This window comes from Columba livia, chromosome 2, assembly GCF_036013475.1.
Source record: "Columba livia isolate bColLiv1 breed racing homer chromosome 2, bColLiv1.pat.W.v2, whole genome shotgun sequence".
In the NCBI taxonomy this organism is placed as follows: Eukaryota; Metazoa; Chordata; class Aves; order Columbiformes; family Columbidae; genus Columba; species Columba livia.
The window spans coordinates 100,360,230-100,374,658 of record NC_088603.1 but is presented as its reverse complement, the minus strand read 5'-3'; the positions used below and the strand labels follow the sequence as shown (position 1 = coordinate 100,374,658).

At 39.7% G+C, this 14,429-nt stretch overlaps 1 long non-coding RNA gene across 1 annotated transcript in view; it reads right to left on the bottom strand.

Annotated features, from left to right (window-relative positions):
* Nucleotides 1-792: 792 nt before the first annotated feature.
* LOC110360783 (uncharacterized) overlaps nt 793-14,429 on the bottom strand; it is a 40,260-nt gene continuing 26,623 nt past the window's right edge. Inside the window, exons 1-2 of the long non-coding RNA XR_002416897.2 lie at nt 8,131-14,429; nt 793-2,678 (exon numbers count right to left, since the gene is read on the bottom strand). The exon at nt 8,131-14,429 is cut by the window's right edge and continues 26,623 nt beyond it. This is a non-coding gene — a long non-coding RNA (uncharacterized LOC110360783). The remainder of the gene's footprint in view (nt 2,679-8,130) is intronic.

Genomic DNA, 14,429 nt, shown 5'->3' with positions numbered 1-14,429 from the left:
TTGTTAATTTGACTACTCACAGAAATACATGGGATTCTTAAGGATTTTTAAGTTTAGCAGCAGAATTCTCCTACAGCTTACAGAAGTCCTTGAGCAAGAACAACACACCTTGATAGTTTAAAATAAGATGTATGGCAGAATGCTGGGCAGAAAAGTATTCCCTTAGTACCGTGAAAGTACTAATAAATAGTAACTTAATGAGGACAGAGGGGTATGAGGTATCCGTATGTTACTCAGCTCTCTTCACAACACACAACGAGGTGACACAGATCCCACTGACTCATTAAGTATTCTCCTCATGCAGGCAGGCGAAAGCAGGCAGATAGAGATTAAGGCTGGTGAAAGCTTTGCCAGAATGCCAGCCAGCGTATGTTTTTTTTGTTTTGTTTTGGGTTTTTTTGCACAGAGGTGTTTACCCTTTTGCCCAGCTGCACAGGAATTGGAAGGCACTTTCCAAGTGGAGCACAACAGTGTGTTTCTTCTTGCCCTGAACTGCTGCTGAAGTCCCCAGCGCTGCACGTATACTGTCTGGTCTCCCCAACCGTCCGGTGCAAGCTCATGCTGTAGTCACATTCTAACTCTGTGTAGGCTGAGACCAGATTTCCTATCCTCCTTTCAGTTTTGTGTTTGTGGAAAGAAAAGCATGGTACATGGACTGGAAGTGGGGGGAAAGGCACTTACCAGCTTGCTTCCCAATTTAACAAACTGGGGCAAGCACACGGTCCACACAGCTTAGTTGTCACTTTTATAACTAAGTGTGTACTTACTCACTCTGACAATAAGCAATGCTTATGAATTTCACCAATCATTTACAATTTATTTAAACACTCTTTTTCTTTTTTTTTTTTCACATATATATGTATATATGTAAGTATAAAAGGAAAGCAAAATTTAAAAAGAATCTTCATGAAGCATTACAGGGATGTAGGAGCACAAAATGAAGTACTGTAAAATGCAGTGCTACATTGTAAAACTCAAAATACGCTGTTTTCTTAACTCTGAAAAAAAAAAAATCAGTCACTTTAGCTCTATTCAGTACTGTCTACACCTCTTTCATATGCCCAATATAAATCCTTGCATGTTATTGTATAATAACCTTAAGATAGGTATTTAGTGTGAATGATTTAATGTGGTTGGAAAAATTTCCCCTTTTAGGATCTTCTAACCAGTAAGTGTGTGACCTTACATGTCCTATTTTACACCATCACTAATTTTTCGCATGCGAGACTCACATTTGTAAATACACTGTATAGAGTCTGACAAGCAATACTTTGTTTTAGGTTTTCAGCAACAAGTACTTTCTTTATTACCAAAGGACATTTCACAGAGTCACTTCAGAGAATGCAAATGAAATCACAGAGTAAATGTCTTTCATCCTACTTCATGTTGGAGCGAAAGTGGAGTCTTTCTAGAAAATATTCTATTTTGGCATCATTTGAAAAGAAAGCTTTAATTAATAGTACGTTCGGTTTTCTGATGTTGAGCACCATTCAGAAATGTGGGCATCTGCAGCCAGCTAGAGGCCATTAAACATGCTTTTGCACTCTGTTGACAGGGTTTGCTTCAGCACAAAAAAAGCTCCAACAAAAGTCTCTCCAGCAGCTACAGAAAAGCAAAAGAGTAGGAGAAGACTAGGAAAGCATGTTAATATATCAGGTAACACACACAAGACAGAAAATGAAATTGTGAATCTGCATGTACATGTAGTTAAAGGGAACTGTGTGACTCATTTTTTGGTTTGCTGACTGAACAACAAGTTTGCTCCAAAATAAATGTTACAAAGTTGTTATATCGGGGATGCAAAAGCAGAAAGCTAAATGAAAAACTAAAAAAATCCACTTTGTCTTTTAAGCCAACTGAAATTGCTGATATGCAATGGCATTTTTCTGAAAACATAGTATCTGGGGGGAAAAAAAAAAAATAGTGTATACTTCTACAGTACAGCTAGCTCAATCCCTGCTGACATTTTGGACTGGCCACCATCAAAACAGGAATATACTGTGATCCTGATCTGAAACATTAAATCCTATGGTCCCTAAATTTGAAGTGACCCATTTAATGCATCAGAACAGTAGGAATATTCTGAGCATCAGCTGCAGGCACTTGCACAATCCTGAGGAATGGGATCTTAAAGGGAAGGGGAAAAATCTCTGTGCTACACATTCAAGAATATGAATTCTACATGTTTGAGGGTTTTTGTTTGTTTATTTGTTTGTTTGTTTTTTAGAGCAGCTCTGCAAATACCTTCACACTTAACCTTGGTATCCAGTTTGCCAGGTGTTTAATTGTCTTCCAGTGAAATGCTTTATGCACCAGCCACAGGAGAACTCCCCTGGAGGTTTGACTGATCCTGTTAATGCCTATGCATTTGCACGGTGCAGTGCTGGCACACAGTTGCTAGGACGTCTTAGCAGAGATTCAGCAGCAGCCAGGGATGCATTCACAGGATAGCTGGTTGCGTTGCTATGCCTGCCAACTAGTGGACAGATGAAAAGTGAGCCCATTAATAAGCAGAATCCGTGTTACTAGTACATTTTCTACATCTTCTTTCTGCATATGCCATAGGTTGATACAAAAATGGTTAAAATTTTCTTTATATCGCCTGTCTTGAAGTTGATGCCTGTTCCTTGCTCCATGTCTTCTATTGAACTTGATGGAAGCTGCAGGTGCTTAATTATCTGAAAAAAAAAAGGCATTTATTTAAGTGCCTGAAGGCAGATTTGAATCTAAATTGTAATAGTTGTATATATTTTAATGTTTTAATTTTAAATTTATAGAGCACAAAATCCACATATTTTGCAAGATCTAAGATAAATAATTCCAAAGTCTTCTGGTCTTCATAGCAACTGTAAAAAACTAGTCTGAAGTTCATAATGTGTAATAACATAATGTGTAAGTTCATAATGTGTAATAACATATTTTGTAAGATCTAAGATAAATAATTCCAAAGTCTTCTGGTCTTCATAGCAACTGTAAAAAACTAGTCTGAAGTTCATAATGTGTAATAACATCAGTCAAGATGATAATTTGTCTTCATATGTCCTACAGTAATTCTGCACATGCCATCCATTCTTCACAAAAAAACCTTTTTTCATAGAATAGCTTGAGTGGGAAGGGACCAAAAAGATCATTTAGTTCCAAGCCCCCTTTCCATGGGCAGGGGCACCTTCCTCTAGACCAGATGGCTCAAAGCCCCATCCAACCTGGTCTTGAACACTCCCAGGGATGGGGCATCCACAGCCACTCTGGGAAACCTGTTAGAGTGTCTCACCACTCTCATGGTGAAGAATTTTGTCCTCATATCTAATCTAAATCTATGCTCTTTCAGTTTAAAGCCATTACCCCTTGTGGGCCACAAGTGCACATTGCCAGGTCATGTCGAGCTTCTTATCAACCAACACCTCCAAGACCTTCTCCTCAGGGCTGCTCTCAATCAATTATCCGCCCAGCCTGTATTTGTTTGTGGGATTGCCCTAACCCATGTTCGGACCTTGCACTTGGCCTTATTGAACTTTTGACAGCACTAAGGCAGGAGTAGGTCTTTATTAACACAGGGATCAGGAATGAGACTTAAATTAGTTCCAGCTGTTTCCAGAAATGCTGGCTTATCAGTTAGCCAGCCCTGATGGGGTTGTTGATATATGTGTTGTTGATACATGTGTTGTGGACAGTCGGCACAGTGTGCAGAATCACCTTTGAGACTCATATGGTTTGCTAAATCTGCAATGACATGCAAACATGGCTGCAATGACGGGGAAAATGATGGGAATATAAGAGGCCACAGAATATGGCTGTCCCTCCACTCAAAACTCAAAGCTTCCTTCTTTTCAAGCCTGATCACATCTTTTAACATACATGAATTGAAAGAAAAAAAAAAAAAAGTTGAGCATTTCTCCCTGTGAGCATTAATGTAAGAGCAGGGGACAATGAAGATGACAAGTTGACCACACGTACCACATGGAAGTCATTACCAAGACCAGCGACTTGCAGAGTGCAAATAATGGCTCTGAGAACCATTTTGAAAAATTAATTCAGCTGATTCAACCAACACACATAGCCATGCATGCATCTGGAAGGGCAGCTTAAAAACACCAAGCTTGCTAACATTGCGTGCCACTGTTTCATGTGGAGCAAAAAGACAGGCACATGCCTGACTCCCTGTGGTTCTGATAGTTCAAAGCAGTTGAAAGCAGAAGGCTGTTTTGGCCTTTCTCCACCACAGATAAGGGTCATTGCTGGCTCCTGGCACACAACACACACCTGTGGTATTCCAAGGAATGATTACAAAAAAAAAGTACTGTAGGACGTACAGAGCAAATCCACCATGGCCAACAGTGATGAAATTCTGATATATCACCACACCTGTTTGGAATAGTTGAAGGATGTGAAAGAGGTGTTTAGGACAGTTTTATGACCGTGTCTGACTGCGTGAAAACTGAGAAGGTGGCCAGTTAAGTACGAATGAGGAGACTTATTTGGAATGTAGGATGAGAAGCGTTCAGAACAGACAGCAACTGACTACACTGGAAGCCAACCTATATAACAAACACCAGATGATGACTTCTTGAGGATATTGTTGCCTCTCATGGTAAATATCTACTGCTTAATTGTCCAAGACCTACACTAAAACATCAGTGGGGTTTTTTTTCTGTTTGTGAGGATACATGGGATGATCACAGACCATAATGCCTTGCTGAGGATATTTTTTACCTATGGTGTAAGTACCAAGTGTCTAGAAATATTCATTTCGGATGGACCATTAAAATTGTTTGAAAAATGATCCAACGCATGTGATGTACAAAAATAATACTGGAGCAAAACACTGGAATTAGACGTCTATGGCAGATGCCTTGTGATAATTTTGTGACCAACAAAATGACTTCAGTTAAGGCAGGACTTTTGTTTTAGTTTGTATCTCATCTACTAATTTTTGTTTTCTCCCCTATGGACAAAACGTTGTCACCTAAACACATTAGACAGCTCTATTTGACTTTGGTGGCACAATAACTGACATTCATAAACCAGCACCTATTCTCCTGTATCCATTCTAGGTGGCACTCGATTCAAATATGTGATGAATGCCCCTAGCCAAGGAAAGTGTCAGAAATCTTTTTCTTGGAGAGCTAACCCCTGAAGCCCTTATTTGAAGTCAACAGGAATTTTCCTTGAAAAAAAAAAAAAAAAAGAAAAAAATCTCGCCCAAAGCAATTTTATTTTTTAATGCAGAAAGTTTCAAAAATCCAACAAGCAGCCCAGTTTATATTCAAGCAAAATATTTGTTTACATCACAAGAGAACATAAAAGCCATGAAAAGAACAACTGTAAAAATAAGAAAACTGACTTATCACAAAGGCAGTTATCTGCCACATGAATTAAAGGAAGCTAAGCATGCCATTCCCGATAACATAGACAACACAGTACTTTCTCATTAAATATTCTTTTAGTGCATCTACTAGTGGGTGCAGGTGAAGATGGATTTCTCCAGGAATTTCAAATATTTGCAAAAGCTTGAGAGATAAACATGAAGAATTTGGGGGATGAGCATGACTATGAGAAAACACATAGCTGCAGGGTTCCACTGCTGATCTGCATTTAGAGCAGTTTAAAATTGTTTCTGTAGCATGAAAAAACAGTGTTTTCCTATGTTTTGCTTGAAGAAGTATAAAGTGCTCTTGAATGATCTTGTCTCAATGCACAGAGGACTCTATACCCACATGGAGGTAGAGATACACGACCGAAACATGTACACCGTGTTTCTTTTTTGTTCAGATTTTTTGATAGAATTTCATTTCGATAAACTGAAATTTATGCTGATATAAATTACACATGCAGATCTACCATATGTCAAGATGGGAAAATTTACCACTTATATTTTGTACTTTATATTTCTTTGTCCTGACTAAAGTCATTTTATCAACATAATACAGGCAGCAGGGCAACACTTCATAAGCCAGATGTTTATTGACCTATGTGACCCTCCAAGTGTTTTCCTCCTGATTATTTGTGGTATGAACATAACAGATAACATCTGAAGTAATGTGGGAAAATGGGCCTGTAAACCCAGTCACTTTTGATTTTTGTTTCAGATCATTTTGATTTCATTAGATTTTGTTTCCTGAAGGTAAGAAATTAAGGTGAAAAAGGCCAAGGAAGCAATTGATCTGCTTTCAGAAAGTTCCTCAGTTCCACTGTCGAATGCTGCAAGAAAGCACTGAAAATGGGATGAAATGCGAAAAACGTCAGTTATATGATTCTACAGGATAACTTACACGGCAAAATAGATGCTGTGTATTGTACAATTAGCTTTTCAGTACTAACTACAAAGTGCAATATATTGGCATAGTTATTAAAAATTTTATATGAAAATAACTATTCTGAACTAAAAAGCTGGAATGCTAATTGGTACAATCCATTTGAAATTAAAGCTATTATAGAAGAATTTAAGGTACACTGAAGGTTAAAGATGTGTAAACAAGCAGGATAACCCTTTGGAGACTATTTTGCCAAACAGTAATTAGCTATAACCAGGAAATTATATTTTTCTTTCTGAATGGCATCTGAAGCCTTGAAGTTCCCTTATATTACACAACCTCAGCAGAAAGCACAGTGAAGAGAAGGGAAACACAGAAGGGAAGATGGATGCTCAGCCTCACTTGCTTTTTCTAAATGAGCAGTACACAGCCTTTGGCTATGAGTTTCCCAGTTGTGAAAAAAACAATTGTAGAAATAACTGCAGCATCTACTCCTTTTCCTCCATCCCCAGATATTTTAATGTCCCTTCAACTAGAAACTACAGCTGATTTACTGAAACAGTTTGTGTGCACTCCTCATTGTGCTCAGTGCAAAGTCACCTGGATGCCATGGACTATCATCAGCTAGGATTTAAGGTGACCCAGCTGGTTTTACCCTGAAATGTTCAAGGCGGTGATTACCAGATCTGATTCGTGTGGCTCACCTGAGGAGGAAGCAATCATGAACAAAAAGATGGTGAAACACAAACATTTCCGATCATGATAGATGTTTCTGAATTTGGCATGGCATCACTCATCTTTCAAGAACAGAGAAAGAAACTGTGGAAAATTCAACGTTATCTGAGTGACAGTTGCAAGACAGAAATGTCTAATGAAATTACCCTTCTGCTCTTTGTTCCTACTTCTATTTAAAGAAAAGGAACTTCTGCCTAGTCTTTTAATGCACAAATAACATTTGTTAAATAACTGACTTGTCCCTAATTTCTGTTTCATACAAAAAAAAGCAACTGCAAAGTTCCGGATTTTGCAACTACTTAGGAAAAGGAGACTGTTCTATCTAGATACTCACCACAGAATAAGAATACTTCAGCATTGCTGAAACCAACTGCCCTCAAACACTATTATTTTTCATTAATAGAGAACTGAGGAATAGGCTCAACTACTTAGTTTGCCCTAGATCTCATTGAAAACTTGTAAATTGATGATGAACAAATTATCCTGAATTCTGTATTCCCTGGACCAGAGAAGTTGCTGTTGATGAATTTCAAACTCTATATGAAAAATACAATCAGATTTACAAAGGTGGTTTCCAAGATAAGATTCGCTAAATCTAACACTTTACCTTTCTTTGGATGCTACAGATACTATGGTCGAACTCCTGTCCTTCATTAAAGTCAGTGCTAATGACTGTGGTTCCATTTTGAGTTCTAGTAGGATTGTCTGAGAACCGATTTTTCAGTTCAATATCAAAATAAATTACTAGGTTTATCAAACTGTCAGAGCAGAAACTGTCCACTTTTAACCAGTAGCTCAGGGCCCTCATCCAGAACATGAGAAGGGGTTCAATGCTATGTGCTTGAAACGGCACATGAGAGCCATTCTGATGTCAGTGGGCATTTGAGTAGGTTATACAAAATGAAGCAGGGAAATCAAGGCAGTGGGGGAAGACTTGCGCTCAAGCAGCCCGAGGAGTGATGCTTAGGAGGATTGTGTGAGAGTCAGAAGATCCAGATCAGGGAATGTTCGGCTGTTTATACAAGGGGGAACTGAGTAAGATTAAGGGACAAACAGCACTGGCTTTCCCATCCTCGCATACTAAAAACTTGGGGTTTAAGGCATTAGTCTGGATAGATCAGGCTTAAAATGATATAAACTCAACCTCTTATATAAGCGTTGTTTCATATTTCATCTTCAAATGCTTCAGATATATAACCAGAGTTCCAGTCTTTGATGCCTAAATTGGATATAAAGAAACTGTATTAAAAAAGCAACCATTTATCTCAGTTAATTTCCACAGATCACAGTTACCAATGTTTCTTAAATGAAGCATTAGAGAACTTTCCCTGGGGTATGTTATTTATAAACTTCTTTAGCCAATGAAGCTAGGATTGAGAAAGCTTTAAGTGTATAAATATAAGTAGTTGTTGGAAGTCCTATTTTAGCCTTAACATGTTTGATATTAGATTATAGATAACATGCAGGGGAGAAGAAATACAAAGCATTTCTGTGCTGTGTGTATGTAACAGAGTGTGGCTCCTCACAGGCCTCAGCGCACCCCAGTACTGAAATGGCAAAGCCTGGTTGTAATAGGGGTCTGAAAATGCCAGATGGACTCCAGAAAACTGATCTTTAAAAGGATTTAAGTAGCATGTGGGGGAGGGGAAGTGTCTAGTGGGCGATAACAAATATTACAGTGCAGCTTGGTATTGGAGAAAGCATTAGCCAGCTCAGGTAGCATAACTTTACCTGCCAAAGTCCAAACGCAGGATGCAGTGTGTGACTAAGAGACAAACAACAATTGCATTCATATAGAAAATGTAAGACACTGCAGTGGTTCTTCATGTAGGGAAAATAACCTTTTCTACAACCTCTTTCATGTTTCAGTTTGATGTTGATTGTTTCGAACAACAAATGGGAAAGGAATCAAAATTTGGAACAAAGCTGACAACATGTACTGAAATGTATGTGTAGGGAAGTACCAAAGATGCCATACGGGAAGGTTTTGACTAAACATTAACAAAGCTGCAATGAAAGAAATTGAAAAGAACAAATCAGAAGAAAAAAGAGCATCTTTTGATTTCCTTCAACATTTCTTTACAACATGATGGGATTTAGATGTCCATATGACATATATCTTATCTATCTGAAAGACAACCCCCCCTCCTTATTTACATTCTACATGGGTATTTGGCTTGGAAGAACATAAAATATTATTGAGTGCTGATATGCAAAATATATAAACAAGTAATTAAGTATTCATTTGTACAAGCTGGAATGGTGGTTATAAATCAAGTAGTTGTGGATTCCCATCTGTGTGTGTATTTACTACAAACTTCCTGTACAGGGGAAATAATATTTTGTCCACCCCACAATCTACAAAGATGTTTAACTTCATGTAACCTCAGAGGACAGAACTCAGCTCTTATAGAATTCCAGTCTTTTGAAAATAGTCACACGTGTTACACAAAGTCTGAATGTGAGATGATCTTCTGAACTACTTTGCCCTTTCTTCTTTGCCCTGTATTGCTTCCTTCATTACAGGAATGTATATTTAATGTTCATTTTCATCCTTGACACCGTTCTCCTCCTCTATTTAGGAAAAAAAATATTTGACAAGACTCGTAACAAAATCAAGAATTATTATTTTTTTTAAAACTGTTGTAATGAGACATAATTTAAACATAGGTAAATAAGGCAAAGTTTTAGGTTGCTTGGTTGCTTTAGCTCTCTGTCTACATTCTCCTTTAATGGGTCATTCCTAATGCAGATGAAAAAAAGCAGCTTGCCTCAGGCCACACTTCTGATTTGCCTTTTACTTAGTTTGGCCAGTTTCAGATGTTGGATATGCACATTTATGGCATATTAGATTGCATACAGCATTTACTGGCATTATTTTAGTCCACTGTCTATATTCAACCCACTTTTACTCACTATTTCCATCATCAAGTCTATGTCTCATGCACTTCAGGTTCACAGAGTATGTGAAAAAGACCCTTACGTGTTTCTTTATACAGCTGAAATATATACTTCACAGCTTTTCTCTCCTGAACAATGTAAAGAATTCCCACAGTTTCTGGAAGTAAATGCACTTAATATGCAAATAGAGGAAATCTGCCTCCCTCCGCTGATGTCTAAAAACAGTGGCAGTTTTGACTCCCTAAGTGTCTTTGCACATACAAAAAGAAAATGACAGCTTCATTTTCTAGGATGCAGGGCAGTTTGTATTACAATACTCTTCTGGCTCCATCAAATCAAGGTGTCCAGAAATTCTGTTGTAGCGGCTAACTGCTGGGCGGCCATATGAGGAACACAGTGCAAAGTCTTGTGAAGTTCTCCCTGGGTCCATGCTTAATGTTTGGTTCTCAATTTGCTTGAAATGCTTCTTGTGTTTGTGCTAGGATCATTAATCTTTAAGTCCATAGTAAAATGGACTAACATTAATTTCTCTTTTCATGCATTCAACAAATGTGCTTTCCCTTTTAAACAAGATTCTGTTTTCCCACAGCTTTAGAGGTAATATTTATCCCTCCACAATTAAAAGGAACTATATTTGGACTCTCCACTGCTACAGATTTTTACTTTTATATGAATAACACAGTATCACAGTATCACAGTATGTTTGGGATTGGAAGGGACATCGAAAGATCATCTAGTCCAATCCCCCTGCAGGAATGCCTAGGTGATGTCGCACAGGAACATGTCCAGGCGGGTTTTGAATGTCTCCAGAGAAGGAGACACAACCCCCCTGGGCAGCCTGTTCCAGTGCTCTGGCACCCTCACTGAGAAGAAGTTTTTTCTGAAATTTAAGTGGAACCTCTTGTGTTCCAGCTTGATCCCATTACCCCTTGTCCTATCATTGTTTGCCACCGAGAAGAGCCTGGTTCCACCCTCATGGCACTCACCCTTTATATATTTATAAACATTAATAAGGTTACCCCTCAGTCTCCTGTTCTCCAAACTAAAGAGACCCAGCTCCCTCAGCCTTTCTTCATAAGGGAGGTGGTCCACTCCCTTAATCATCTTCGTTGCCCTACGCTGGACCCTCTCCAGCAGTTCCCTGTCCTTCTTGAACTGAGGAGCCCAGAACTGGACACAATATTCCAGATGTGGTCTCTCCAGGGTGGAGTAGAGGGGAAGGAGGACCTCTCTCAATCTACTAGCCACCCCCCTTGTAATACACCCCAGCATGCCATTGGCCTTCCTGGCCACAAGGGCACAGTGCTGGCTCATGGTCATCCTGTTGTCCACCAGGACCCCCAGGTCCCTTTCCCCTACACTGCTCTCTAATATGTAATTTCCCAACCTATACTAGAACCTGGGGTTGTTCCTGCCCAGATGCAGGACTCTACACTTTCCCTTGTTAAATTTCATTAGGTCATTCCCCGCCCAACTCTCCAGCCTGTCCAGGTCTCGCTGGATGGCAGCACAGCCTTCTGGCATGTCAGCCACTCCTCCCAGCTTAGTGTCATCAGCAAACTTGCTGATAGTACACTCTATTCCCTCGTCCAAATCGTTAATGAATATATTGAATAATATTGGCCCCAGTACTGACCCCTGAGGCACTCCACTAGATACTGGCCTCCAACTAGACTCCGCACCATTGACTACCACTCTCTGGCTTCTCTCCTTAAGCCAGTTTGCAACCCACCTCACTACTCTATTGTCTAGACCACACCTCCTCAACTTAGCTGTGAGGATGCTGTGGGAGACTGTGTCAAAGGCTTTACTGAAGTCAAGGCAGACCACATCCACCACTCTGCCATCATCTATCCACCTTGTTACATTCTCATAAAAGGCTATGAGGTTGGTCAAGCACGACTTACCCTTGGTAAAGCCATGCTGACTGCCCCTAATAACCCTCTTATCCTTGATATGCCTTGAGATGGCACCAAGGATAAGCTGTTCCATTACTTTCCCAGGGATGGAGGTGAGGCTGACAGGTCTATAATTACCCGGGTCCTCCTTCTTGCCCTTTCTGAAGACTGGAGTGACATTTGCTTTCCTCCAATCCTCGGGCACCTCTCCCGTTTCCCTAGACTTGGCAAAGATGATGGAGAGCGGTCCAGCAACGACTTCAGCCAGCTCCCTCAGCACCTGTGGATGCATCCCATCCGGGCCCATGGATTTATGGATGTCCAAACTATTTAATTGCTCCCTATTATGAAGATACTATATGAATGTTTCCATATTAATGCATGTAGCTTATTTGTGGTCCCTCTCTATGCTTTATATTTTATTTTTAATCAAACCATATATTTCATGGCTATAAATCATGTTTTCCACTGTAATTGCATCAAATATGCCAACAGCAATTACATTTGATTAATTTCCAGTTTATATTTCTTTTACAAAATAAGAGTCCTCAACTGTTTCTGTCAAGATCCTTAGACTGAAGAGCATTTAAGAATTGTCTACTCAACAGGCCAAACATTAACTCAGTGTGAAGATATTACCTCATGTTTTAACATATTTTCACTTAATATTTACAATTACATGAAATTTTCAACAAACACTGAATTAAATACTAAAAGCTCACATTCTCCATTTTGTATGTTCCCTATTTGTGTTTATTGTGGGCTTCACATGTCAGCTATTTATTTCCTTAGGATTTTTTCTTTAATTTACAGTTATTCATTCTCTACAGTTTCTTCTCTTGCACTGACCTTCTGAACAGGCATACAAAACCAACAAAAATAAGTTACATTTCGTGAAACAGGATACATGGTGGTCCTTGTAAGTACTCAACATGTCAGAATCTTTTAGTAGAAGACTACAATTAACCCGTTTAAACTGTGATTAGGCCTACAAGTTATTTGGTATTTCCAGCACGGCCTCAGAGTTCTTTTAAAGTGTATATGGTATTCCAGACTATTTCTCTCAAGCACTTTTTATGCTTTCATCTACGCTAGTATTCATTAGACTTTTGCTTTAAGTGTTTTGGTTTATTTCTCCATTTAGGATATCAGTTTTAGTATTATGAAAACTGTGCCTATTGCATTCATTCACTGGTGGAGATGTTCTTCAGAAACGGCATGTTGTTGCTGAGTCACAGATTCTCAGAATAGTTGAGGTGGGAGGAAAACCCAATTCATCCAACTTCCACACTCAAAGCAGGGGCAACTAGAACAGGTTATTCAGGACTGTGTCCAGTTGGCTTCCAAATATCTTGAAAGACAACCACTCTGGAAAACCTCTTCCAAGATTCAACTATCCTCACAGTAAAAAAAGATATTCTTATATTCAAGTGGAGTTTCCTGTATTTCACCTTGTCCCATTGCCTCTTGTCCTTTCACTAGGCACCACTGAGAAGGCTCTGGCTTCATATTCTTTACCCCCCCTCATCGGGTATTTATATACATTGATATGATCCTCCTGAACCTTCTTTCCTCCAGGCTAAACAGTCCCAGCTCTCTCAGCTTCTCCTATGTTGGATGCTCCAATCATCTTTGTAGCCTTCCACTGCACTCACTCCTGTCCATGTCTCTCTGTACTGGGGACCTTGGACTGGACACAGCACTCCAGATGTGTTCTCACTGGTGCTCAGTAGAAGGAAATGATCAGCCCTCTTGACCTGCTGACAATGTTCTTCTTAATGCACCTCAGGATGCTGTTGGTCTTCTTTGCTGCTGGAGCGCTTTGCTGGCTCATGGTCAATTTGTCCACCAGCATCCCCCGGTCCTTTTCAGGCAGTCGGCCCCCAGCATGTTCTAGTGCATGGGGTTATTAATCCCCAGGGACAGGACTTTGCATTTCCCTTTGCATTTTGTAAGGTTCCAGTTGTTTCAGTTCTCCAGCCTGTCAAGTTCCCCCTGGTGAATCAACCACTCCCTTCAGTTTTGTATCATCTGCCAACTTGCTGAACATGCGCTCTGTTCAATCATACATGTCATTAATGAAGAACATTAATGAACAGTACTAGTCCCAGAAATGAACCTTGGGGTACACCACACACTAATGATTGGCCTTGAGATGGACTTTGTTCCACAGACCACAACCATTCTGGGACCAGCAGTTCAGCTAGTTTTCAATCCACCTCACCGTTCCACTTATCTAGCCCATACTTCCTCAGCTTGTCTACTGATTATGGGAGACGATGTCAAGGGCCTTACTAAAGTTGAGACAAACAACATCCACTGCTCCCCTCATCCTACAAGCCAGTTATCTTATCACGGAAGGCTCTCACATCAGTTAAGAGTGACTTCTCCTACGCAAATCCCTGCTGACTACTCCCAATAACTTTCTTGTCCTTCATGTGTTTGGAAATGCTTTCCAGGATTATCTGCTTCACCACCTTCCCAGGGATTGAAGTGAGGCTGACTTACCTGTAGCTCCCTGGATCCTCCAGCTTGTTGTTCTTGAAGACAAGAGTGACCTTTATTTTCCTCCAGTCCTCAGGAAGCTCTCCCAATTGTCATGACCTTTCAAAGATTATTGAGAGTGGCCTTGAAATAACATCAG